This window comes from Mus caroli, unplaced genomic scaffold (assembly GCF_978045245.1).
Source record: "Mus caroli unplaced genomic scaffold, Mus_caroli_1 scaffold_12, whole genome shotgun sequence".
Lineage (NCBI taxonomy): Eukaryota > Metazoa > Chordata > Mammalia > Rodentia > Muridae > Mus > Mus caroli.
Genome location: NW_028227267.1, coordinates 71288556 through 71312527, shown reverse-complemented (window position 1 = coordinate 71312527; position 23972 = coordinate 71288556). Strand labels below are relative to the sequence as shown.

The following is a 23972-nucleotide window of genomic DNA, read 5'->3' as shown; positions in this document are numbered from 1 at the left end:
TTCCCTTCTCTGAGTCTACTTCCTTGTTTAAATGTGGCCACATCCTCTACTAGATTCCTAAGAATATGTGGGGCAAAAATTTCTTGGAACATTTAACAGCTGAAAACACATGTGGCCTTGGAAAGTCACTCTGCAAAACTTTTTTTTTTCTTTCTTGAAATTAGGAAGGGATCTCTCCAGTGTGTTCTAGGTTATGACTTTGCTATTGAGGAAGCTGATGCCTTTCTGACTGAGTGGTCCCTCCTATGTCATTTGTGATTTTTCTTTCCTGAAAACGTCAGGATTTCTCCTTTACACCAAGTGTCCTGAAGTCTGCATGACAGTTCCCAGTGTGGGTCTGTGTGTGCCCACTGTGTGAGGTTCTATGTGCGCCCACTGTGTGAGGTTCTGTGTGCACCCACTGTGTGAGGTTCTGTGTGCGCCCACTGTGTGAGGTTCTCAGGAATGCTCTCAGTGTGGGTCTGTGTGTGCCCACTGTGTGAGGTTCTCAGGAATGCTCTCAGTGTGGGTCTGTGTGTGCCCACTGTGTGAGGTTCTGTGTGCACCCACTGTGTGAGGTTCTCATGAATGCTCTCAGTGTGGGTCTGTGTGTGCTCACTGTGTGAGGTTCTTATGAAAGCTCTCAGTGTGGATCTGTTTGTACCCAGTGTGTGAGGTTCTCATGAAAGCTCTCAGTGTGGATCTCTGTGCACCCACTGTGTGAGGTTCTGGTCCTCTTCAATCTGGAAATCCAAGTCTTTCCATTCTGAGGTACTCCCTTCCTTTCATTCTCCTCCTTCTTTTCCTTTTTTCCTCTCTTCACTCCAACCCTGGTCATTTTGCAAGGCTCCCTTTCCCTGGCATTGTACTTATTTGCATATTGTACATCTTGGGTTAGCTTTCTAACACTCTATTTCCCCCTCCTATTCTTTGCCTCTTGGCCCTTGTGTCCTACTATCAGGATTTTTCAGCTTCCTCCTTAAATTCCCATTTAGTGTGCTATTTCTGTTATTCTCACTTGCATCTACATCTTACTCCACTCTGTGGGGTCATAACAAGATTCCACAGACTGTGTAATTTAGAAGAACGGAAACACATTGGCTCGCAGTTTGGAGGACTGGAGTCTAAGGTGTGGCATTTGGCAGGGTTTTCTTACCATGTGGGAGAAGTTGAAGGGTAAAACAGAAGGAGCCGACCCCCCTTTTATAACAGCACTAGTCCCTCCTATAATAACCTCATCTCCTAACTCCGTCTCAACAGCAAGCAAACTGTCACAGGAGCCTATAAAGGAACAAATACTCAACCCATAGCGATAGCTAAGAGCCTTTACATTTTCCCCCACATTTTTTTTTGTTATTGCAAAGTAGAGCATAGAATGTGAGGGGAACACATCTCTGCTCCCTATGTAAACTACCAAGCTTCCTGTGTTTAGGCTCCATCTTCTACCCCTGCCTTTAAAAAGATCCTGTAGCCCAGGGTCCTGGGTTTTGCTGTGAGCCAACGGTGTGATGCTGTGATACGTGTTGTATGACATCACAGACTTGAGGCTCAGCTAAAGCATTTCCTATGGTCTGTGTATCTCATGGCTTCTAACTTTCTAAGTTTTGCTGTCTCCTTTGCTAACTGGTCTCTTCAGCAAAGATAGGGAGTTCTTGGAGGCCAAGAGCTGAGTTGGCTTTGTTAGCTTCTAAACATTTTTACAGATAGCTGTTTTTTAAATTAATTAAGAAAACTAAACTGGGCTTGAAGGATAAGATTGATAGCACAGGGAACGTGTGTTAGAAAGATTCTACTAGTGAGAGAAAGCAAGGTCCATGATGAACCCGAGCAAAGCTGAGTGGGTTGATCATCAAGAATGCAGAGCCAGAGAGTGCAAGAAGAGACAGGTAAGGGGGATGAACAGAGCTCAGCTCATGGTTAGTCTTCAGTCTGAGTTACAGATCTTATATTTATGCCAAATCTTAGGATTTTCCAGAGAGGCAGACTAAGACAGATAGATGTGCAGGCAAGTGAATGTTTATATACATCCAAAGAGAGTTATAAAAATTGGCTTGTGTGATTACAGAGGCTGACAATCTTCATGACCTTCAGGAAAGTCCCTGATGTAGATCTAGTCTGAACTCTAGTGAACTTGAGACCCAGGAAAAGCCAGGGTTTCAGTTTAGGTGCAAAGGGAAAAAGAAGTCAGTGTCCCAGTTCAAGGCATCCAGCCAGGGGAAATTCTGTATTCCACAGACAGTATCTCATGTGAACAATTCATATCATCTTGGACTGGGAGGCAGGGGGGTGGCTCAGGAAGAGAGCCTGCCTTTTCTTGTGCCCAGACTTTTGGTGGATTAGATGAAAGCCACCAATATTAGGGAGGGGCACCTGATTTTGTTCTATCTTCCAATCAAAATTCGCCCAAATACATTGTCACCAAACTCTAGAATGGTGTTTGAGCGAGTCCTTGGGCATGCTATGGGCATTAATTATCATCCTTTCCAAGCAGCAGAGAGCTATTTTGGGATCTGTATTTTAGGTTCTGTACTATCACCAGGCTGTGATAACAATGACCACAAACTAAAGCAGCAGAAATGTATCTCTACCAAACAAGAAGTCAGAAGATTACAATGAGAAGTTTGTCATGTTGGCTCCTTTGACAGTGTGGTTTTCTAACTCCATGTCTCTGTTCTCCCTCTCCATGGCTTCCAGCCATCCTTTGTCATCCTTGCTTATAATGACATCACTCTGATTTCTGCCTGAATCTACACATTTCTGTGCCCAAATTTCCCCTTTTTAAAGGACGATGGTAATGGACTATGGTCCCATCCTAATGATCTCATCTTAACTCAATCATCTCCAAACATTCTATTTCCAAATAAGGTCATACTTGTAGGCACTTTGGGTATAGGACCTCAACATCTGCACTGGGGTACAATTCGCTAAGGAGGCATGAATGGGAAGTGACGTGGTTGCAGAACATTTCTTTTAAACATATGTTTAAAAGAAAAACCGCAGGGGCTAGATCAGGTGAGAAAAAAGATGAAGACCTCTGGAGGTGCAGGTCAGCCCTCCGCTGGGTCATGGTCACTGCAGTGGGACAGAGAGGTAGGCAGGCCTGCGGAGAGAAAATGACTGAATACCTATAATGGACTGAAGAGACTGAATGAAATAGAAGAGGGATCAAGGGTGACCCCATCTCTGATGGGGAGCTGAGTGGTGGACATCTGCACCATTCACAGAGACCAGGAGCTGAGGGGGAGCAGTGGGAGATGAAGATTCATAAAAGGCTGCCTTATCTGCCAGTTTCCTCAGTCTTCGCTGGACCATTCAGACTCCCCTGGGTGGTGCCTGCTGCCCTTGCCTTTCTAAACTTTCAACCCTCCCAACTGTCCTGCTCCACTCCAAATGCTCCTTTTCATTACCGATATTTAAGTTAAAATATCAGTAGGATGGTGTTTTGAAGCCTCCGAGCATCAAAGAGTGACCTCATCACTCCTCTCTGTGGCCCAGGGCACCCACCTTCAAGTCCTCTTTTCCTTTTTCCCTCACTGCCTACAAGTGGCTTTATGTTTCCCTTACAGTCTTCCCGACTTTATGACCACATTAGGGTCAGACTCCTGATTTTTCTACCTCCTTTTCCCACTGTGTTCCATCGTACTTACATAGCATGGTTCAGTCTCTTGCTCTCTATGTCCCTCAAATTGCTTGTCATTTCTGAATTCTGCCTCTATTCATTTTCTTAGTCTCACACAAACAACACGATCCCTCTGATCTCTACTCATTTCCTGATGTACCTAACATTTCCCATTTGCCAATGAGACTCCTCTCCTTCCTTCACTCTCTCTCTCCCCCCCTCTCTCCCCACTTCTTTCTCTGCTACCTCACTTCCAATTGTGTCCTAGAACGCTAACCCTCCTGGGCACGGGGGACCCAGAGACTCCGTGCCTTCAAACCCTGCATGCTGACCGTGACCGAGATACCTTCATTCATCACCAACTCTTTCTCCTTTTTCCCTCTTAGGTCCTAGAGCACTCTGGGCTACCAGGCACTGTTGGTGTTTCTAGCACTTCACTCTTCTTTTTCAGCCAGTCTAAGACTGCCTGGCCATGTGTGTGTGTGTGTGTGTGTGTGTAAAAGCACCTGTGTCTGTGGGGAGGGGATGCAGCCCCGAGTGAACGTGTATGCCCACGTCAAGACCCACACTTCCGAGAATGGCAAGGGCTGTTCTAGGTGAGTTATGGGAATGACAAGACCTTCCTGTGGTCCAAGTATGGATGCTGATGAATGACTGACCTTTACCTAAAGCCATATATGCAGAAACAGCAACCATATCTTCTTCCTCCTATATATTCCTGTTTATTGTCATATCATATATAATATATATGTTGGTATAGTATACATAGAAGAGAAATAATGTGCTATTTGTCTTTTTAAAATTTGGCTTACTTTACTTAATGTATCCATTTTCCTAAAAATAACAGAATTGATTTCTTCTAATATCTGCAGCCTGAGGCTGCTCCCCTGTAGAGTCCTCCTATAAACCTACTTCCTCTTTGGTGCAGCTTGTACCAATGGTGCTATATTTCTGAGTTCCTGGTTTGTCTCCACGCAGCACACAACCAATCCAATCCTAGCTTTTTTTTTTTTTTTACTTGTATCTGGCATTTTCTCTTTCCCCATTGCTGCAGTTAGGTCAAGTCCATACCGTGCAGGCTGTGGTATTTATGTTATCATCAGGTTCTTACTTCAAACATACTGTGTGCCAGGGACTCCAAAAACAGAACCGAAGGACTGACTCAAGAGCTCAAAGGTAACCAGGAGTTTACCACACACACTAAAATTCTAACCTCAAGTTAAACACTATGGTAAGGAAGATTTGGCACTAAGAAAACCAGAGAGGCACATCTGTTAGGATGACTATTATAAAAGTGTCTGAAGATGAGAAGTGCGAGTAAGACTATAGAATGGAGAAAACTTGCATACTGTTGGTAGGAAGTTTTACTGCTGTGAAAAGACACCATGACCAAGTCAACTCTTATCAGGACAACATTTAATTGGGACTAGCTTTAGTCAGAGGTTCAGTCCATTATCATCAAGGTGGGAACACAGCAGCATGGTGCTGGAGGAGCTGAGAGTTCTATATCTTTGTTTTAAGGTTGTTAGCAGAATACTGACTTCCAGGCAGCTAGGACTAGGGTACTAAAGCCCATACCCTCAGTGACACACCTACTCTAAAAGGGCCACATCTACTTCAACAGGGCCATACCTCCTAATAGTGCCACTCCCTGGGCCGAGCACATTCAAACCTTCATAGATAAATTAGTTCGGCCATTATGGGAAACAGCATGGAGGTTCCTTTAAAAAAGTTAGAAACAGAACTACCTTATGATCCATAATCATTTTTCTGAGATGTCCAAAGGAACCAAAACTAGTGTTGAGAGTGAGATCTGCACTTCTGTGTATATTGAAACACTACTGGCAAGAACCAGGTTGTGTTCCCAACCTAAGTGTTCAACAATAGATAAACAAATAGAGAACTTGTATGTATAAACACACACCAGAATACTATACGTCCTTTAAAAGAATGGAAATTTGACACTTGAAACAACACGAGTCAATATGGACGATATCGTGTTAAGCAAAATTATCCAGACATGCCTGGGAAGGCACGTACTTCATGGTACCTGTTACTCGTATAGAATCTTAAATAGTTGGACTTACAGAAGCAAAGAGTAGTTAGGAGTTGTGGAGGAGGGACAATTGGGGGCTATGTTTGTCAAATGATATGACATTTAAATGGAGGAGTAAATTCTAGAGGCCGATTGTACAGCATGGTGACTATACTTACTTATGTATCATATACTTGAAAATTACCTTTCAATGTTGTCATTACAAAAAGATAAGTTTGTGTGATGAGGAGCACACACAGTTTCTATCAGGTGTGTGTGTGTGTGTGTGTGTGTGTGTGTGTGAGATGTGGTGGGGGGAGAGGAAGAAGGCAGTTAGAGGCTACATTTAATGTCTTTTTTACTTGACTTTCCACCTTATTTGGGAGGAACAAGGCAGGTCACTGAACCTGGAACTTGTCCAGGTTGGCCAGCCTGGTCAAGCCTCTAGACCCCTATCTCCAGCTCCCAACTCTGGGGTCACAGGCCACCACAATGTGCCACCACACTTGGCTTTTTCATGAGTACCAGGGGTTGAACTGGGATCTTCATGTTTGTGTAGCAAGCACTGTATCCATTAAACTACCTCCCCAGACCAACATCCTGCCAATTAAGGAACAAAAGAGGACTGGGAAGATGGCTCTGTGGACAAAGCACCAGTAAAAGCTGAGGAGTTCGGATGCCCCAGCTCTCACACACATGCCAAGCGAGTGCAGCACATGGCCAATAACCCCAGTGATCTCCAGGCAGAGACAAGGGATCACGGGAGCAAGCTGGCCAGCAAGAATGGCTGAACTGGTAAGCTCTAGGTCCGAGTGAGAGCCCCTGCCATGAGGTATGTTGAGGGAGATACCTAATGTCAATCTCTGGCCTCCACATGCAACCCAGCGAATGCAGACATGCATATACACACAAATGCATACCACGAGAAAATAGACACACAATGCTAGCACACGCCTTTAATCCTGGCAACTGGGAGGCAGAGGCAGATGGATCTCTGTGAGTTCAAGGCCAGCCTGGTCTACAGGACCAGGTTCCAGGACAGCTTTAGCTACATCTAGACAGATCGTGTCTCAAATAAACAAACAGACACATTAAAACACAAATAACAGAGAGAACAGAGGAGCAGGACAGTATGTGTCTGTGTTTGAGAGATGCTTTCTTGCTGGTCAGGAAGTGAGGGGACGGAGATTGGTGGACATCATTTCAGACAAGCTATCGGCAGATATAAACACAACTTGCCTGTCTCTCAGTTGAAGCAGAACTTCAGCTCAGGAACTGGAGCTCAGGAACTGCACCCTCCCTCGGCACCTAATGTGCATTTCATATACAAAAATTCAATCCCTATTTTGAATAGTTGAGAAGACAAATTGATTCTATAAACAACATGACATTCACAAGCTAAACCAAAGAACTAACATAATTAGATATTTTAAATATCAACCTAAAATTCTCTCTTGAAGTGTGATAGGCCTTTCAGAGAATTTATATAAGCAGTTACCACATAAAGGTTAACTTTACAGCCTTCTAATGCTAATTTTACCATCCTGAGCTGATAAGGGATGGTAATAAAAGCTAATTGCAGTTGTTATTGTCAGGTAGATCATGGTAGGAGAAGGGCTGTTGGCAGCCGCAAATTGGATTTTCATAAAATGTCAAACCCATAAAAGCCTTATCTCTAAGCTATTCCCAAGTATTTGAAAATGAAATTCAGCAAATGATACAGCTTCCAGCTGTTTGACAGTTCACATACCTATGACTTACCGACAAGTCCCAAGACACTCCCTGACATTCTCTGACCCATTGCCACTGACAGAGACTCGGGAACAGTCACAGGTGAAATGAATGAGTGTCAGCCCCCTGCAGGTCCCACCCTGGGAACATAAGACATCTTCCACTCTGGTAAGTGGAGCTGCCACCACTGAAGTGCTTGAGACTCACCCAACCACCAGCCAAGCATTTAAAGCTTTGAAAATCAGCCTACAGAAAGTCAAAGCGTGGCCCAAATACTTAGTGGAAGAGCCAATGTGTAAAGTCATGCTTCGTATCAGCAATGTAACCCTAAAAAGTAAGTAAATAGAAATGAAGGCAGCAAAGAAAAGATTATAGTAGTATAGCCAAAGATCAAGAGTCAGAAGATCATAAGAGAGAAAGGCACTGACTGTCCTTTTGTGCTTAAAAATGTATTTTGGAGAGAGAGAGAGAGAGAGAGAGAGAGAGAGAGAGAGAGAGAGAGAGAGAGAGAGAGAGAGAGAGAGAGAGAGGAGTACACTCTTCTATAAAAGGGTTGTTATAAAAATCTGTTAATATGCTTCACATGCCGTCCTCATTTCTGTTAAGTTCTAGGTAAATATGAATTTTGTAGACTATGATTTACATTAAAATTCCAATGTTTCATTCTGTCATCACATTCTTTTCCGCTTGTGACATCAAGAGGAAGCTGGGGACACAGCTCGATCAGTAAAGAGCTTGCCTTGCAAACACAGGCACCCAGGTTCGAGCACCAGAACCCCCATACAAACAACAAAAGGGCTAGAGGCCTGTGCTGGTGATCCCAGCCTTGCTGCGGGGAGGCAGGTGAATGAGCCGGCTGCAGGGCAGGCCTGCCTACTTCCTGAGCTTCCTGCAGGTGAGAGAACACATCTCAGAGGGAAAAATGCAGATGATACCTGAGGAATGACACCTGAGACTGTCCTCTGGCCTCCACTGGCGTGCACACACAGACCCAGACCCAGACCCAGACCCAGACACACACACACACACACACACACACACACACACACACATATATGCACATACACACACACACACACACACACACACACACACCTTCTCTCAAATCTAAAGTAGGATTTAGTTCCCATTTATTAGATACCTACAACGGGTGCCTTAACAAATAATATTTAATATTCTCTGTCTGGAAACTGAGTCTCGAAGGGAAAGAGCACCGCTTTGTCTTCCCTGATCCCTTGCAGCTGTGCTTTGGAAACATCTCTGGTCATGTTCTCCATTCTTTAAATAGAGATATGAATCAGCGAGTATATCTGCACATACTAGGTCAAAGGATGTCAGTGCAGCTTCAAGCTGGTTCATATGACACCATTTCCTTATTTCAGGCAGTCTCCTGCTTATTTAGTAAGCAGTCGTTACTGTGCACAATAAAGTACTTTTAAAAGATACAAAATAAGGGAGTAAAAAGGTCCCGGTCATGGGTGCTGGAGCGATGGCTCAGCAAGGAAGAACACATGATGCTTTTGCAGAGGACCTGTTCCCAGTTCCCAGCACCCACACTGTGGCTCAGAACTGCCTAGAGCTTTAAATCCAGGGGATCCAACACCCTATTCTGACCTCCGTGGACACTAAGCACACATGTGCGCATGCCCATATGTAAACAAAACACCTGTTTTCAAAAAAAAATCTAAATAAAATCTGGAAAAGGGAAGAATCACAGGGAATTTGCTCTAAGTAGAAGAGGAAGTGAAACTGGCCACGTTAGCCTAGTGGCAAACCAGGAGCTGGGGTGGAAGAAACTGCTAACAGAGAAGTTGGGAGTCATGGCTAAGGTTACGATGCACAGCAATGACTGCAAGGTCTGGCTGGGGTTGTAGCAACCAGCGATAGGAACAAGAGGCGAACAAAAGGGACAGATGAAGGCTACCCTTGCAGATAAAGGAGGTTGAGCCCGGACTAAGATGACTGAGGCTTATCATTTAAGGAATTCAGGAGGTGTTGATCCTCTGGGCTGAACTGAGGCTTTTAAGCAAGTTAACGATGAAGTCCACTAGACCAGAAGACTTGAAGGTGGTACAGAAGATAGGTCAGGAAATCTAACCCATTGGCCATGCCAAGTATCTGGTCAGATCATAGAACCAGGTCAGAGCTGAAATATCTAAGTCTGAGGTTCATCTCCACATGGGTAACTAAAACTCTGGTGGCATTGACTCTATAGGAGCGAGTACTTAGGAGCAAGCAGAAGCTTGCATCCAAAAGCAAGATTAACCAGGGGGAAAGCGGAGGCACACAGGCACTCAGGCTGAGAGAGGAGCTGAGATGCTGGTACACTTCAGTTACAAAGGACAGGGTTTTACTCTTGCAACTCCTTGCTGGGTAATGATAAGAATCAAGAAAGACAGAGACATGCAACTCTAGATTTTGCTCCTTTCAAGAAGCACTGTATTCAGGGGAAGAAGTTTGTGCTTAAAAGTGAAGTCTCATGAGTTAAACTGAGATATAAAAAACTGGGGAGAGGGGACCATTTTCTTCAGTGGAGTCATTGGTAAGTTACCTGTGCTCTAGGGAATAAAGGGAATAACGCCACATCTACGCTCATTCAACTCTCCCTCCTCACTCTCCCTCCTCTCTCTCCCTCTCCCTCCCCCTCCCCCTCCCTCTCCCCCTCTCCCTCATACTCCCCCTCCTTTTCCCCCTCCTCCCTTCCCTTCCCCCTCACACTGAACAGAAGAAATAGGGAATCTTGGGGGGAGGTAGAAATTCAGTGGAAATAGGAGGTGGCTAGAAGTAATAGGGGGTTAGTGTGATTAAATACATTATACACACATTATGAAATTGTCAAAATATATAGAAAATGTTTTAAAAATAAGGATGAAACATCCCATTTAATAGTGATCTGCTTCCACCAATATCCTGGAAGTGCCCAGTAAATATTAAAAACGTGTTTGGGACTGCAATGGCATCTCCTATCCTTATTCATTCTGTCCACGGAAGCTGCTCAGCTATTAGGACACAGCAGCGAATAGGGTGGAGTTACCCTCCACCTATAGACCTCCTTCTTCACTTTCAGTCCTCTAAGGACTGAACCTCTGTGCTATTAAATACACTTATCTTTCCTGCTGTCTCTCCTGTGCATTTTTTGGTTTTTGCTTGTTTGTTTGTTTTATAAAGACTGGTGCTTTCTAAGCAGTGGAGAGATGCCATCTTTTAAGTGAATTCTATAGTAGCCACCTAATGCAGAAGCAGGGGTCACAGATTTAACTCCAGTGAATTCCTAGTTCCTGTGATCACTATGGGGGGTTTAGTGAGAAGCATCCTTAGCCTCAGGACAACTGATGATCTCTTAGTTCTTTATGAACCCCAGGCAAAGCTCTGCGATCACAGGGAGGATAAGGATGCTTTGCCATCCCTATTTCCATCATTCTTTCTTGAGTACTAATGAGAAATGGGAGCGTGGTCTACAACTCAGACAGGTCATAGATTTGTGACCCTTCTTCATTATTGTATCTAGTGTTGGGACCATAGGCATGTGCCACCATCGTGATTCTTCAAAATGTGTGTGTGTGTTTTAATTATAAAAAGTGTCAGAATGAATTAAACATTGGATTCTCTAAAATTACTCTTGGTGGCTTTAGAGAACCTACTGAACTTACAAATTTTCACATTTAAACTCCTAAAAGTAGAGTGCAGTTTAGAATACACATGGTAACTTAATTCTGCCTGCTTCAGCCAGGGCCATTAACATCTGCATCCTAGGTCACGTTCCCTTACGCATGGTTTGAATCAGTTCTAAATAGCCACAAGGCTAATAAGGGAGCTAAAATGAATGGGAAGGGTGGAGTGCAAAGGTCAGGGGCTGCCATAGCCTGAAATCATATTTTCCCTGAAGGCAGCAGCAGGAAGAATACATACTTGTTCAACAGAACCCAGATTTATATGTAAAAATAATCTGAATTTTTTAAATGTTGGAAAGAATTTTGATAACTTTGATGTTATGTTGGCTAATCCATAACCGATTGATCCAGAAGCCACCAATTCACAGATTCTGTCTATAAAAACTGTGCTAAGCATGTTTGTACAAAGACCTGAAAGTCACTGCTGGTCACAAATAGTACCATCTTTAGACTGAACACTGTGTGTAAATGATTCAAAGATATTGAAAGAACTTAAAAGAAGAAACATAAAATAATAGAAGTGACAAGAGAGAGAATTTAAAACCCAAGAGAATGGGAATCAAAATACCAAGTAAAGAAAGGCCAAAAAGAAACCAGGTTAGTTATTTTTATCTGTTAAAGATGCTACAAGTCAAAAATTAGTCAGACAAGATAGAGGAGGTGATTACATAGTATCAGAAGGAATAATCCAGCAAGTAGATATGCCAATTGTTAAAATAGATAATATATACTATATATAACACATAATATGTACATATAATAACATACATATTTCATAGTATTGATAGTGGGGCTTTCAATGTTACAAAACAAACACTAATTGATACAAAAGAATAGATAGCTCCTAATGAAAGGTAGATTACTTCGATACCCACTGGGCATAGAGATCTTCCAGTTCTCATGGGCATAGAGATCTTCCAGTTCTCATGGGCATAGAGATCTTCCAGTTCTCATGGGCATAGAGACCTTCCAGTTCTCATGGGCATAGAGATCTTCCAGTTCTCATCGGCATAGAGATCTTCCAGTTCTCATCGGCATAGAGATCTTCCAGTTTTAAAACCAACAAAGACACTTCAGAGTTAAGTTACAACATAGACTAAGTGGTCTTAGCAGGCATCTGCAGAACATTTTACCCACAAGATGCAGAATACACACATTCTTCTCAGAAGTTCAAGGAATCTTTCTTTATGATAAAACATATTTTAGGCCAGAATGCAAGTTTTATCACATAAAATAGAATCAAAATATGTCTTATCTTTTACTATATCATACTTAAATTAAACTAGAAGGTAAGAGGAAGAAAAACCAAAAAAACTATTCAAATGCATAGAGATCAAATGATATGCTTTCTAATAAACAGACTTACTTTGTCTTTAGTTATATGCACCTATGTATATGTGTATATACTCATGTATACATGAATGCAGTATCTACAGAGGCCAAGGACATAGAGTCTCCTTGGAGCTCAAGTTAAAGGTGATGGTGAATTGCTCAACATGGGTGCTTGAAATTGAATCTATGTCTTCTGCAAGAACAACACATGTTTCTAACCACTGTGCAATCTCTTCAGCCCCAAATAATATGCTCTTAAACCAGGTTTAAGGTTTGTTGAACAGTTTTTAGGTTGTTGAAGAAACCACAGAAAGAATTATAGATTTTCTAGAATCAAGCAAAGACAGTTCCACAAGGCGTTTATAGTTATGACTGCTCACCATAAAAGTCAGAGTGGTCTCAGATAAACAATTTAATGATATGCTTTGAGGTCCTAGAAAAACAAGAACAGCCAAATGCAAAGGCAGAAAGAAACAGTAAAGAAGTTAATTAAATGAGGACCAGAGAGGATCAATAAAATACAGAACTTGCTTTTTAAAAGAATAAACAAACTCTACAAAATTCTTGGGCAAACTAACCAAAAAAAGCAGAGAGAAGATTCAAAACTAAAGAAGAGAAAGGAACTTCACAACAGATACCAACAAGTTTCCAATTATGTTATGGAATTCTATGAAAACATAGTTTTTAAGAGCTGAAAAGTCTAGAAGAAATGATTCAATTCCTACACACATGCACATAGCTCACCAAAATTAAATCAAGAGAATGGGAACAACTTAGCCAGATCTATAATGAACAATAGGATTGAAAGAGTAATGAGGAGTCTAAGAAAGGTCCAGGACATCACTCAGACTTACTGTCAAATTCCACATTTAAAGATGAGCTAGAACCAAGTTCCTTAAACTGCTTTATAAACTAGAAAAGGAAGGAAGATTACAAAACAACACTATGAAACAAAAGCCAGATAAGAGCACAATAACAAAGAACACTATAGACCAATTTTGTTGATGAATATGAGCACAAATACTATTATATTAAAAAAAAGACATGCAAATTAAATTCAACAACATGCTACAAAGGTCATTTACCATGACTGAATTTGTTTCATTACAGATATTCAAAGCATGTAGGACAGAAATCACATTAGTATCTCAATAGATGTAGAAAAGATAAATATCCTTTTACAATAAAAAAATGAAGAAATGAGGAATAAAAGGGATATATGTCAACACAACAAATGCTATATATAACAGATCTATAACTAACAGTGTACTAAATTAGGAAAAACTGTAAGACTTTCTTTTAAAACCAAGAACAAGACAAGGATGTCTACTCTTGATAACCTTGTTAAATATAGCTCTTGGAGTCCTAGATAGATCAATAAGACAAGAGACCAAAATGAAATCATGCAAATGGGAAGATAGAGTTCAGTGATACATCGCTTGCTCTACAAGCCTAGTGACCTGTGTCGGGGTACCCAGAACCCATGTGGTGCCAGGTATGGCAGTACAATCATCTGGGTAGTAGAATCATCTGGGTGGTAGAATCACTGTGCTTCTACTGGGAGATGAAAGGTGACACAGGAGGACAGCTGGAAGCCAGTGGATCAGCTAGCCTGATGTATAGATCAGCAAACAACTGAGATCCTGTCTCCAACAAGATGGAAAGTGGGAACCAATATTTCAGGTTGCCCTCTGACCTCCACATGTGCTCATGGACCATGTGTAACCCGTCCCTCTCATACTTCTCTCTCAAATAAAGGAAACAGGAAAGAAAGAAGTCAAAACATCCATGTTTGCATTGACCTAATCCCCTATTTAAAAGATTCTATTAACTTCACCAGAAAACTCTTAAATAAATAAACACTTTCAGAAGAGTAACAGGGATTTAAAACAAACAAAACACTATTCTACCAAAATAAGTAGCTTTCCTATATACCATTTGTGGGCTTGCCAAAAAAGAAATCATGAAAACAAAATTCCATTCATGATAGCTTCAGAAGAATGAAACAAAATATCTTGAACTAAAGTTAACGAAGGAGGTGACAAATCTCTACAATGAAGCTTTAAAATCTGAGCAAAGACACTGAAGGTGACACTGGAAGATGGGGAGTTTTCCGTCTTCATGGGGAGGCAGAATTAAGACTGTGAAAATGGCTAGCTCACTGTACTTCTGGCTAACCTTGGATACCAACTTGACTACATCCAGAGTCAACTAAACCCTAAGCAGCTGCACACACTATGAGGAGTGTCCTTGATATGGATCATTTCAGGTAAGACCACACACTCTAAATCCAGATCACTTGAGGTCAGAATACTCATCCCACAGCTGGGCTACTCCTTCTGATGGCAGCCTGCATAAAGGGGACAAGGAAAAGGAAAGCTTTTGCTTCTTACCTGCTTGCCCTCACTCTGGCAAGTCCATCTGTTCCATTGCTGAGAGGTTCCTTCTGGTACTAGAACCTACGTCAGGGTAAACGGAACATAGACTGAAGACCAGTTGAGACATTCAGTTTCATGAACTGAATAACAACTGTACTCTTGGCTTTTCCACTGAGAGACAGCCATTATCGGACTAATCAGTCCATAGCCTGTAAGCCACTCTTATAAATTATATATAAAATTTCTGTTCCTCTAGACAAGTCCAACTAATACAGTCATCAAAGGCAATCTATCTACAGATTGAATGCAATTCCCATCAAAATTCCAAACACATTTTTTTTTCTTTACAGAGCTAGAAAAGCACTGAAACTCACATAGCTGCACAAAAGATTCTTGACAGCCAAACCAACCCTAAGCGATAAGAGCAATACTGGAGCTGTCACAATGCGACATAGGGCATAGTAACACAACCAGCAAGGTAATGTCCAATACACCATACATAGAGCAGAATAAAGAAGCCAGAAATAAAAACCACACTGCTACATCCATTTAATTGCCGACAGAGCTGTCAAAAACATAGCCTGGAGAACAGATGACCTCTAATAAATGGTGCTCAGGGAACTGGGCATCCACAAGTATATGAAAGAAACAACATACCTTTCTCCCATCATGTACAAACACCATCAATTTGAAATGGAGACTGTAATGTAAGACCTGAAACCCCAACAATTAGAGGAAAGGTATTTCAAGATGTGGGCGTAGGTAAGAACTTTCTGAAAAAGCTCCAGTGGACCAGAAAGTAAGTGCAACAATTGGCAAATTGGATTGCATGGGGTTCCGACACTTCAGCAGAGCAGACCGAACAGAGAGCCTACAGGACAGAAGAAAAATGCTGTCAACTCTACATTTAAGAGTAGAGTAATATCTATAAAGAACTCAAAGAATTAAATGCCAGAACAAAGCATCCTGTCAATAAATGAGTAGATCAACTGAACCAAAGGTCCTCAAAGGAAGTACAAATGGCCAATAAAGATACGAGAACAGGTTCAGCCACGGGGGAAATGCAAACGAACTACACTGAGATTTCACCACACTCTGGGTAGAATGGCCACTGTCTAGAAAACTGATCACAGCAACCCTGGTGAGGCGAAAAGAGACGCCCTTGCCCACTGTTGCCAGGAACGTAAACAATACGGCCACTATGGAAACAAGCACGCGGGGGCGGGGGGGGGGGTTCTCAAAAGCAATCAACCACAGACCTAACATATGCCTGACCTATGCCATTCCTGGGTATAAACTCAGAGGAATATATGTCATCACAGAACAGAGACCCTTGCACACCATGCATAGTACAACACTATTCACAGCAGCCAAGATGGGTACCAGTTTAGAGAGGACCCTTGAAAGATTACTGGGTAAAGAAATACATATATGATGAGGTTTGATTCAACTATAAATTGTATTGGTTTTAGGAAAATAGATAAAAGTTAGCATATTAAGTATAAAGTAAGATAGATTTAAAAACAAAAATAGCAATGCTTTCATATATATGTATATATATGCAAATACATACATACATACATACATACATTAAAGCAGCTTTAATCCAGGTCTTTTGAACTGGGAAAAGACATTCCATTAATCTAGATCTTCAGGTGGAAGACACACCTTTAATCCAGATATAATCTGGGCCCTGCTTTCCCATAGAAGGCTATGTAAGGATGTGGAAGAGGGAAGATTTTGCACTTTGGCTGTTTGCTCTCTCCTTGATAGAAAGTCTGTTTCTTCACAGACATTCCAGCCCACTTCTTCAGGATTCCAGCTTATACTGGAGATCAGCTGAGACATCCAGCCTTGTAGACTGAACCACTACTGGATTCTTGGATCTTTCATTCACAGCCTGCCATTTCTGGATTAGCTGGACCCACAGCCTGTAAATCATTCTAATAAATCTCCTCTCTCTCTCTCTCTCTCTCTCTCTCTGTCTCTCTCTCACACACACACACACATGTGGATATACACATATATTCATTTGTAGGTATAAAAATACACATATATGTATATAAATATAATGAATCTTTCTATATATACTCATTGTATACATTCTATATAGATATTCATGCTATAAGTTCTATATATTCTATAAAGATTCACCTATACATCCTATGATATATATAATACATAGAGAGAAATGATATAAAAATAGACAGGGACATATATAGCAGGAGGAAGGGATTAAAAGGGAGGCGGCAAGAAGAGAGATCAAGGAGAAGCAAATATAGTATCTGTCTCTCATACACAGAACGGGTGTTAAATATCCATGCGTATATATAGACAGATGTACCGTGTGTTATGAAATCAGCCCTATTTTGGGGGAGGAAAAGCCATCAGGAGGAGGGATATGGGAAAATGGCAGAGGGCAGGGTGACTCTGAGAAAAGTACAGTGACACACACACACACATACATGGAGGTCTCATTGAGAACCCTGTAATTCTCCATCTTCTAAAAATCTTAATATTGGAAAAATAAACAAATAGAAAAGGTAAACCACGTAAGAAGGGTCTGGCTGTTTATAATACTTTTGAGAAGATGGAGAGCCTAGTAGTGATTCAGGCAAGATGCTGAAATGAGGTTGCCCTGTGTGAGAAGCATCACTGTCATCATCATCAAACCTTCTGCACAGCAGTACTGGGTGCTTAACACTAGTCCAGTACTCTGGGACTTGGTCTCATTAAAGATGTCATGTTGAATTGTTGAAGTGCGGAACGCATATTCCACCAATCCAAAGTCTGTTTCCCCCGTGTTTGTCCTGAGTTTCTGGTTCAGAGGCACACACTCACTCATGGCTCAGATGTTTACCATGTGCTCACCGTGCTCAGAAATGAGCAGGGTGTGAGTGAGAGATCAGTTCCTGCCTGTAAGGAACCCCACACTCAAGCTCAGAGAAAGGGATAGCACGCAAGTAACTGAGTATACCTTAGTGACAAGTCCTATGGAGTTAAAATCGAGCAGGGGAGCCAACTGGAAGTTTGTATGCATGCTATGAGTAGATGAAATGCAATGCAGGGGTGGATGAGTGATGTGGAACTGGGTTCTAAACAAGATCACCTGGAAAGTTGGGAAAAACAACATCTGACCAGAAACATCCGGGAAGAAGGCCTGACTGATGGGAGCCTCGGAGCAACCTTGGGGCAAGCTTGTCAATACTTAGGGTATGCGAATTTCAGGCAAGCATGCACAAATGCCCTGAAGACAAGTATGCTGTTTGTCTTCGAGGAAGGCCAAGTGGAATGTCAACAACAAAGGGTGGGGTAGAAGCAGATTAGGTCTGAAGGTTGGATCACAAGGGCTGGCTGAAGCCTACTCAACCCAAATCTCAAAACTGGGCTAGGAATCAGCTTCTAGCTGCTGATTGGCCACATAAAGCAAGCATAGAGCTCTGACTAGACACCGGCTGTTCAATATCTGAGCTGGGTTTTTTTCTTCTTTTTAAATTTTAAGTTTGAAATTATCAGAGAGGGTGTCAAAGTCGTTAAAGGAATTCCTATAGGCCCTTCACTTGGCTTCACCAAATATTCATCTCTTAGAGAGCTGGTATCAAAAAATTCTTGAGAGGGTGTTAGATAGATTGCGTATGACTTCAAAGAAGAAAAAGAGACAGGATTTAAAAATTTCACGGAACTGAATGGTACCCCTCTTTAGTGGACAAACTTCTGGGTGCCCACTTTAGTCACTGAGGATCTATGAACAGATGGCTTTGAACACAGCCTTCTCAAGTCAGACTTGTTCCTTAGCAAAATAGAGGTTCTAGATTTTCAATCATCCTAATGCTTATCAAACCACTCGCTGGTCCCAACCTTGAGCAGCTGGTGACATATCTCATAGAAGGGCATCAGACTTCTAATGACGATATCCCACGGAGTCTATGAAAAGCCCAGTTTTCACAAACTTAAGTAGAAATGATGAAATACTCTGAACTTTCTCAGATAAGATGTGCCTAATTAAACTTTTTTTCAGTTGGATTTAGCATGCTCTTCAGTTGGATACATAAAAAGAAATAAAAGAGAGTGAAGACTTGGCATGACAAGTCAAGACAGCCTTAATCGAAATAGGTCAACCGCAATGCATTCAGCCAAGCCAAACTGGTCCAGGAAAGTGGTTCAGCACTGAGAGGCTGGAGTTACGATGACCTGTGGTCAGACCCTATTCCTGATTTATTTCGAGTCTTAGAGATGCTGGAAAAAGTACCCCCGCCATTGTTTTCTCAGATTTGTTTGTTTGTTTGTTTTGAGGCTGCTCTCAAGTCGGCATCTCTCCTGCCTCAGTTTCCCAATACTGGGATTATATCATCTACCATACAGCTGGACGGACTTCTTAATGCTTCCGAGGCCCAATCTTTCTCAGCCAAAGAGAGTGAGCAGTGCTTACCTCAAGGCGCAGCTGCTTGAGGTAAACGAGGAGCTGCAGGCGCGTCCTTAGCACAATGGCTCACCCACAGCACAGGGTCCAGAACTGCTAGTACTATTCAGCAGCCTTACTTTCAGCGTTGGGCTTGAGAGATCTTGGATGTGAGATTCAAGGGTAAGGAGTTTATTAGAAGAATTATTAACATCATAGACAGAGAGGCAACAGCCTGGCAGGAGAGAGGTCAGACCCCAGCACCAGAGATAGACAGCATGGGGTGGGGGTAGGGGGCTCTGAAGAGCGTTGATCAGGGTCCTTGGGATAGAAGGAAGGGGATGTCTTCTTATCCCTTTCTGTACCCAGCCTCTCTGATTCCTGGGCAGGAGGCCGGGTGTAGGGAGTAGGACGTATGGCCTCTAGTACTCCTTTGATATAAACTCATTTTCCTGGGTGAAAACCCCTGGTACCCGAAGTCTGCTGGCTAATCACCATGTCTCAGCAGGGGGCCTGCAGGTTATCTCTGAGGTGGGAGGGGCTGCTGCAGGTCCTGCATCCTGAACAGCTGGATTCTAACACGGTGTTCTACCGCTTCTGTGCTCCATCTTCCATAAGCTCCCATAAGCCTCAGGTCGGGAGGGTCAACTACGCTAGGATTCTCTATTGAGCAAATATGCAACAGCAGCCCTGGTGGCCAGAGCGGCCTCAACAACTTCTGCCATGCAAAATAAACTTTGAAATGAAATTTAAAAACATACACAAAAATCAAACTAAGCATTTTAATGGTGGTAGAATTGAGTCGTATTTTGCCCCTGACCCTGATGCTGACCCAAAAGCCTGTAAGTCACCCAGGCTCTTGCTCACTCTGAGATAGTTCAGCCTTCCCTTTTCTGTCTCTTAACTCAGAATTTCAGTGATGTCCTTGGACCCCGCACTTAGCAGTAAGTCGTTATTTCTTTAGAGCCGTTACTTTTCTCACTAGCCATGTGACAGCCATCACATGGTCTTCACTCTGAACACTCTGAACACTTTTCAAGGCCTCATACTGCCTGCCAATGCCCTCAGTTTCTCTGTACTTGTATCTCAGGCCCACTGAAGCACCTGTGTAAGCCAAAGCCATCTTCAAAGGCCGATTGATTAGGCATTCAGTGAGGTGGAGAGGTTGGAATGTTGCAGGTCCAGAGCCTAGTTAGAAGTTCTCTTGGGCTAGCTTCAGCCCCCTAAATAGCCATTCCTTTGTCCATCTTGTGACTAACAGATAGAAAGCTTTTGTAATGCATTAACAAAGCCTATTATTATTATTATTATTGCTATTATTATTTTACCAAACGGCTAAGGATGATATAAGATGACATTGAGGCTGATAGCTGAGATTTCTCTGTTTGACTAAAAGGCACTTCTGATGTTTCCACCAATGTATTTGAAAAATGCTTTGGTTTACGACTTTGTTCCATTGTTATAAAGACGTCACGAAGCAGGTTGCACATTGATTGGAAGACCTGTGTTCCTGGGTCATGGTTACCCTTACTTGGCTCCGGGATAAACTTTCTCCATTCTCTTTGAGGTGGGCGGTGTGTTTTATAGTTATATTACCCAGGGTGGGGCTCTAAGGAGGAGTCACTCCCATGGAACCGAGGCGCTGTCCTATCGCTGAGGCCCAGCCGCCTGGTGCTACATCCTCCGGTGGACTGTGGTGAGCTCTTCTAGGGCAGCTCTGTCAGCTTCCCTCAGTTTGGTCGATGGGCCCTTTGTTGATTCTGAGCTACTTAGTTAGGATCCCATTTGGATCCCACGTCTGTTTCCTTCCAGAGCGTTTGGTTTAAGATCTCTACCTTAGTTGCTTCAGATGTATTTTTGTGGGTTTTTTTTTTGTTGTTGTTGTTTGTTTTGTTTTGTTTTGTTTTGTTTTTTTGGTTTGTTTGTTGTTGGTCTTGTTTGCTTTCAGATCTTCAGCGACATTTTGGATCCTGACTGTTGGTCTTATTTTTAGCTTTGACTCACATTGAGAAGGCATTCTGGTTTCTGTTTTGGCTTGCCTTGGTTTCTCCTGCTTCTGGGGTATTTTGACTTGTTCTCATATGGCCTCTGTCTCCTGACACCCCTCCTGACACCAGTTTCTCCATTTGTCTATGGTTTCTCTTGTAACAGAAAGCCACTGATGACAAGCGGCAGTTACTCCCCACAACCCAACATTGTTGGGGAGTTGCCAGGAGACTCCCCACTGTGTACAACCACCCAACAAATACACTCCATTTCTGAGTCAGAAATAGCTCGATTGGTTCATCTGGGAAGACCCACGCAGGGTTTGATCATCCAATATCTTGAGCACCGTCACACTCTGTAAACATGCAGAATCCTGCTGAAACCCAGGGGCAGAAGCCAGGGTCTGGGAGAAAGCTGATGAAGTTCATCTCAAAAACAAAAACCTGATCCACAACTCATATCCCTAGAAGGCACAAATAGGCTTCATGTTTTTCAGGAAAAAGAAAAAAAATGCGAAGCAAGTTTTCCAAAAAGGAAGGATTTTTTTTTTTTTAGAGCTAATCCCTCATGCAGTGTGGCAGGTAGTTTCACAATAATTATAGACTTTCAACTTGCAAGTATTGGAAAAATGGGGAAAATCGAACTAAAGATAACATTGCTTTATCTTTCCACCAATGGGGGAATGTTTGATGTTCCAGAACTGGTATCTGGGGCTCCAAACTAAGAGTCTTTGGCCATAAAGCAAAAGGCAACGAATGGGCAGCCTGCTTGAAGTGGACCGTAAAACTCATCTTTAAAGAAGGGGTGGATTATAAAATTGGTAATTTACAAAAGTTAACAAGAGCTCTAAAAACCAGTTAAAAGGAAATGTTGAAAATAAGTAAGAATTTTATTTAAAAAACTTTGGAAGTGATAGAAGAACTAGTGATGAATTCTGAGAATAACCCCTACTCTCCACTCTTTCTCTGAAGTCTTTACCTCCTAACAGGACAAAGGAAAAGACTATGGCCTGTTTCAAAACAAAAACAAAAACAAAAAAACAAAAAGACAAAAAGACAAAGAAACAAAAAACCAAACAAAAGAATTCGTTAGCTGCTAAGGATGACAGGAAGCTGCCATCCTCTGGGGACTGGTGCTGAAATTCACCTTGAAGCATCTCTGGCGAGTTTCCTTATCTGTCCCTTGCTTGGCTGGTCTACTCTGCTAATCCTTGTTTGACTGTTACCTTGGGTTCCTACTAAGTGTTTCATGAGTAGAGATGGAATCCAAAGCAGACATTGCTGGAAGCCAAAACAGACATCCCTAGACCCATACTCTGGTCTTGGATCAGGTAGACCAGTGCATGGCTTTTCTGGAGAAATCATAAGAGCCTAACTACCCTCTAGCTATCCTAAGTCATGCTTCTACCTCCAAGAGAGCAGCTCCAGATATGATGGAGAGAGAATGACCTCCACAAAGCACCACATCAGGAGTAACTGCTTCTATATTTGCTCTACTTGAAATCTTAGCACTTGGGTTTCCCCTCATTTGTAAACCTAATAGCTTAGGACAGTGCTTCTCAACCTGTGGGTCACATATATATCAGCTAGCCTGTATATCAGATATTTACATTATGATTCATAACAGAAACAAAAAGTACAGTTATGAAGTAACAACAAAAATAATTTTATGGCCGGGGATCACCATGACACGAGGAACTGTATTAAAGGGTCACAGTGTTAGGAAGGTTGAGAACCACTGGCTTAGGAAGAGGGAATATCCCACCTCCTTTCCCTATGATATTCTGAGGGCCTGGCTGACTTCTAACACTTCAAAGTTCAAAATAAACGAATTTAAACTCTATATGTTCTCATTTTAGAAGAGGTTAGAAAAGGGTGGCCACCTGAACATTTGTAATGACCAATGATGCAGAAATATCTATATGGAGGGTCTCTGGGCAGATCAACCCAAGATGAGAGTCAGGCCAACCCTCTGGGATCTAGGAAGGAAACTGTACCCCATCCTGACACTGGGCCAGAGGGCTATGACCAATCATAACACAATACAACAAAACAACAGCAAAGCAAAGTCTTCTTGTATCTCTTCCCTTTTCCCTTTAGATACAAGCGCAAGCATGGGAAATATGCCGTAGCTTCACTGTAAATCAAGAGTGGAAAAGAAAAAAGAAAAAAGAACCTTTGGCCTAAAATAAAGTTGAGAGAAACATTTTCATCAGTAAAGGCAGCTTCCCTTCAGCTATTTAGCTCTTGGAGAGAGGAAAAGATATTACCTCCAGCCCACATAACAAACTTCACCTCTTAATCTTTTATGCTACCAAGGCTTTCTCACATCTTAAAGAGATAAGGATGTAAACTTTGAAAAGCTGGATGCACCTGGATCTCCTGTAATTGTGTCATGAGTGTCCATAATAAGTATTTTCATTCTCTGTTGATTGAATAAAAAGAATGAACCAAGTGGCCACTTCAGCTTTTCATTCATTTTTATTGTGTGCTAAAGTTATTATTTTGATTTTTTTGGAATGCCCAATTAAAACACACACATGCAGAGTCACACATGTGGATAACTTGATAATTAATGAATACATGCTGTCTCACAAGCTCAGTACATCTTAAAACTGACTAAAATGATATCTTTGTGTCTACTGCTTCATAAAACCTTAAAACACTACTCATTTACATAAAGACATCCATTAGGTCAAAAAAGATTTCATTCAACCATTAAAGTTAATGTTTTATATGTAGATTTCGATAAGGATTTCCTCCCCCAAACACATTCTAAATAACTATATATTAATTATACATTTTATTTTAAAATATCAGTATAAAACTATTGAATGCTTATA

At 41.9% G+C, this 23972-nt stretch overlaps 1 protein-coding gene across 10 annotated transcripts in view; it reads right to left on the bottom strand.

Moving 5' to 3' along the window:
* Lcp1 (lymphocyte cytosolic protein 1) overlaps window positions 1-23972 on the bottom strand; it is a 99934-nt gene that overhangs the window by 59867 nt on the left and 16095 nt on the right. Inside the window, exon 2 of one of the 10 annotated variants that reach the window (XM_021181587.3) lies at window positions 11911-12079. The exons of the other annotated variants lie outside the window; for them this stretch is intronic. The gene's annotated coding sequence lies outside the window, so the exon portion shown is untranslated. The remainder of the gene's footprint in view (window positions 1-11910; window positions 12080-23972) is intronic. 10 annotated transcript variants of the gene reach the window in all.